Raw genomic sequence first — 5179 nt, 5'->3', positions numbered from 1 at the left:
AAATGGTAAAAAAATATGAGAAAACTTACTTGCCGTTTGTTATATATGCTCTTCAATTGATTCATTTCATTAGTAATAAATGGAATTGCAAAGGAGCGCATTAACTAATGAATACTAGCCTGGTGCCTGTGCGTTACAGCGGTTAAACAGTAATAACAATATAAAACATGCGAGGTGAAGCAATGGCAATAATTACAAACCAAACACTCTATTGATTCGTAAAAATTACCATGATATTTAGATAGTGATTTCCACACCCATTATGAATGGGTCGGGTGGTTATTTAAGAAAGTACTCGTATCAGATTAAAAGTGGCTAAAAAGGGAAACGGGCCAAAATGATCTGCTTGTGTAACACAAAGAGGCTATGTAATTATTTTGTTCAAGTAAAGGAATCACTTCCTACAAACTTGCATTATGGACAGTTAGAAATTCCAACAATTTAATTGTTTAAAAGATACATGTAACAAAAGATAAATTCTAGAAAGGCTTAGAATTTCCCAGTTGATCTAAGTATATTCTCCAAAGAAAAGGCCGGATTCAATGGTGCAGCAAACAAAAGGCTAGACTCATCGGTGGCTCTTACATCCATGCAAATAAAAGGCAACATAGCACCTCAAGCACATGGTATCTTCGACGACAAAGGTTTGACATTCAAGTATTTCTACCAACCCAAGGCCTGCGGTTCGAGTGACCTGTAATCAAGCATGTCAACACTAAAATCATAAACTGAAAATAAAGCATTGTTATTAATATTTTGGTTACGATCCAATATAAAAGAACCTAAAATACAGTATTAAAGTAATAGATATTAATAACGTCTAGTTCTCACTACCAACGCTTTCACCTTGTTTCACCCAATTAATCAAGCATGCTATAAATTTCACCTTGTCATATTGCTTATGACAAAAGGATCACAAAAGTTGGTGTAATATCCTACAGGACCACATGGGTTTTGTTAATTCTCAAATTATAAAGTAAATTTACAAATTAGATGGTAGCTAGAAGAAATTTTCACAATGATACAGTAAGCTAACCTGAATAAAATGAGCATGCCGCATGAGATGGACCAGTACTAAAACTGGAACCTGAATATACGGTAAAAGAAAACATTAAACTATACATGAAGACATAGGTGGACCAGTAGATCCACAAACAATTACACTAACTTCACCAATTATTTTCCACCTGTACATAAAAGTGAAAGACCAATGTGCTATAGGAAAAAATATATCGACAGGAAAACGAAGCCAAAGCCTAAAAGGGTAAGGCTAATAGAGTATCAGAAGTGACATTGCTGCATTGGCCTCTCCTGTTCCATCACAACCACCTGTTGTAAATGTCCCATACCTGCAAAGATTAAGAGTGTTCAATGACACGCTCATGTTACTTTAATGGTATACTAAGCAAAGTAACATGAGTTTATAAGTTCATGAAAACGGTTTTGGTCTTGGAACGGCCTAATAGATACATCTGTAAATAATACTCAGTAGAAATAACTTATACTGGGTGAAAGACGGTAGCATTTGACATTTTGACATATAATTACGATAAAGCAAATCACAAAAAAGCACATAAAAACTCATGGATATTAAGTTGGAAAAATGACATATAATTACCTTACTGATCTTGTGCCGATGAATGCCATTGAGGTCCTCATCTAGTCAGCTCCATCATGCTTCCATTTGTGAACCCATAAACATCATTGTTCTTTTCAATCATATAAGCTTTTTGTCTGCATAGACGAAAATTTGGGGACTACATGAGCTTAACCATTTTTAAAAATTCAACTACTTATTTGATTTTCTAAACACACCATGCACCCTTTCTTTTAACCAACAAACACACATATATTCTGAAACATTATTACCAAGTTAAAAATTCATTTTAAATTAAGACCATAGTTACAAATCTATGAACGACACCTTTTTATAATAACTGGGCGAATACTAAGAGCCTCATTTTAATTATTGATGGGCCTAATTCCATCCGTTCACCACTTTCCGAATGTCTACCCAACAGTAAACAATAATCAAACAAAAAAAATCACAAAAGAAAGTTTCAATTCGTCTCTCATATAAACATATATTATATCAATAACATATCACTCAACGCAATCATTGCAAATTCAATATTATATTTAATCAATAAGTTACCCAGCTCTAAGACATTAAACAAAAGGAATTTAAAATAGTAATAAAATAAATTTAGATACAAAAAAAAGAGACCAAAAAGATCAAAGCAATCGTTGGCTGCGTTTAGGATTGGTACCTCTGTATAAGAACAAATACAACCATATGAATGTGAATTTTTGTATATTACCTTTTTAAGTGGGCAACAAAGTCTTGACGACAATGGGCTTATCATCCTGAGGTAGTCATCATTTTTCCATCATCAACACATCAGAGAACATATACATACACAAAAAATAAAGATCGGTACATATGAATTTGAAAAATGAATTTAAAATAATAATAATAATAATAATAATAATAATAATAATAATAATAATAATAATAATAATAATAATATAACAGAAGTTATGTTTCAAAGGAGATCAATTTTTCAAAAATTTATGAAACCCTGAAATATGGTGATGGCGGCGGCGGTGTTGGGGATCGATGCCAGCGGTGGTGATTGACAGGGTCGGTGGTGATGGTTTTGGGGATTCATGACGGTGGTCGTGTGATTAAAAACGGTGGTTTGTGATATTTTTCAGAATTCATGGCGTTGGTGGTGATGATCGGAGTTGGGAGACGGGTAGCGACGGTCAGAATTCAAAGGCGCTGATGATGATTGACGGTTGTGCGATGATGGATTAAAATCAAAATCAGAATCAGAGAGATATGTGTGTTGTTGTGCACTTGTGTGTGTGAGTAAGGTTGGCAGAGAAGAGAAGAGATAATGAATGGGTGGAATGAAGAGCGTGCGGAATGGTTTTGTTTCGACAGGGGTATTTTCGGAATAAAAAATATGCTGAATATTTAAAACCTAATACTCTTTATAAGGGTTTATAGATGAGCCTCATTAAGTAATGCATCTAATATCAAAATCATGACATATTCGAATCATCGAATCATTAATAAGGTATATTAATAAGAGAGAAGATTTAAAGTTAAATTTGTTTCACAAACTCAATTTTTATATACACGAGAGATTAAAACCCGTCCGTTAGACAGCGGAGATGAAGGGAAGTTATTTTCATGATTGAATTGGTTGGTTTTGTTGGAGAGTTAAATTATTCCATGTAGATGTTTAATTTGTCAAGTAAATAGGAACCGGTCTAAAAACACATATTCACTATGCTTTTCTGCAACTTCTAATACATTTTCCACTGATAAGGTTAGTTTTTTTAAGACTGAGATACTATAGACATTGCAGGGTCGTGGTGGGGAAAAATTTGGTGCGTTGTCTATTATAGACTCCAAAAAATACACAAATGTTTAGAATTACAACCGAAAGCATTTCAAAACTAACATGATTATCAATTCTCATTAATAAGTTATTTTATATAATTAATAACTTACTCGCATTCCTCCAACGGTTAAGCAACCCAAACACCATCTCTATTAATGATTTTCAACTAATTAAAAATATAACATGCACACACGTATGATACTATATATCTCGTAATAAATAAATTATAGAATAACAATACCGATCGAATTCAAAAAAATATATATAACAATACATATATATATAGGGAAAAGTGAGTATGGGGTTGTTCCCCATCTAAGCTTAGATGAGGAACCCCTCACATACAAATATTTTAATATTTGTTTCAATTTTAAATAAAATACATGGGCCCCATGAATTTTATGATTATAAAAAACAAATGTGTTTAATTTATATTTTGGTATATATTGTCTCTTTATACACTCACTAATTTTCGAAATTTGTTTAAAAAATTAATTGTGTATATGTGTAATTAGGACGAATGATTTAGTCATAACAATTAAAACTATTGGTTTTCCAAAACAGCTTTTGCAAGTCATTAACTTTCCTACACATATAATTTCTTTTTGCATTGCTATTAATTAGCTTACATGCGTATAGGTAATTAACTCCCCTCCACACATAGTTGACTTTTAACATTTAAGAAGAAATATTTATACTTTCGGTTTTACACACATAACTTTCCTTTGCGCAAAACAATTTAACTTCCAAGACTCTTGAAACTCATTTAACATGAGAGATTGCAACTAATTAACTTTCTTATACACATGATAGGCTTTTCATACTCATTTAACATAAGTAACTTTTATCATTACAATTATTAAGAGGGATGGTGTAGCTTTATAATTGATTTCAAATTCAACTTTCATATTATATATAGATATAGATATAGCTATAGATATAAAAAAAAGATATAGATACACATACATACATATATATATAAAATTAAACCATCATAAGTGTCTCTTTTGATTTATTTAAATGCATGTTTTAATTTGAACCATTCTATATGGTGACCATGACATTCCTAAAACGGTTTTGTCAACATAACACATAATTAACCTTTTGTAGTCATTTAACATAAAAGCTTTAACTCATTAGTAAGAAGAAATTATGAAGAGAGATGATGTTGATTTAGCATTGATTCAAAACTCAACTTTTATATTATATGTTGACTTTTATAAAGCCGGTCCAACAACAGTCACATACCCAAGGATGTTTACAAAGGCCAATTTCAAAACAAAAGGGTTAAATGAATAAAGCTACCAAGCTTAAATCAGTTTCAAATAATTATATGGTTGAATAATCCAGCAGTTTGTTTTAAGTATTAGTTGATTAAATATACCTATTATTTCAACATACCTATAATATTATGAATGTGGAGTACAGAAACAGAACTTACCAACAAAATACTTGTTGTTTGTAGGTACAATCTACTCAAAGGATACCAACTGAAACGGGCGTCGAATAAACTTATCAACGTCATCAGTTTGCTTTGTCACTAAAGTTGAACCATCAATCTCGATCATGAATTCAGCATCTTTCATAATCCTATACTTCTGAGGATTCGACAGCACAGTGAAGTCGTTCATCATGTACAAACAACCTTCTTCTAGCAAGGGCTTAAAACGGTAAGCAATCAAAGCCTTGACAAAACAATGAAGGACATTTCCATGCCAAAGGAAGAATATTATTAAATTAAAAATAGGGAAAACAAACATTTT

General features: G+C 31.8%; 1 long non-coding RNA gene across 2 annotated transcripts; it reads right to left on the bottom strand.

Moving 5' to 3' along the window:
* Positions 1-351: 351 nt before the first annotated feature.
* LOC122584665 lies at positions 352-2934 on the bottom strand. 2 transcript variants are annotated; one of them, XR_006321574.1, is made up of 5 exons: positions 2322-2507; positions 1619-1734; positions 1188-1349; positions 1037-1087; positions 352-694 (listed from the first exon to the last, which is right to left on the bottom strand). It is a non-coding gene; the product is annotated as an uncharacterized LOC122584665 (long non-coding RNA). The 2 variants fall into 2 exon arrangements; XR_006321573.1 differs by having other exon boundaries at positions 1037-1349; positions 2322-2934.
* Positions 2935-5179: the final 2245 nt, after the last annotated feature.

This window comes from Erigeron canadensis, chromosome 1, assembly GCF_010389155.1.
Source record: "Erigeron canadensis isolate Cc75 chromosome 1, C_canadensis_v1, whole genome shotgun sequence".
NCBI classification, from domain to species: domain Eukaryota; kingdom Viridiplantae; phylum Streptophyta; class Magnoliopsida; order Asterales; family Asteraceae; genus Erigeron; species Erigeron canadensis.
This window is presented reverse-complemented; position numbering and strand designations above follow the sequence as displayed.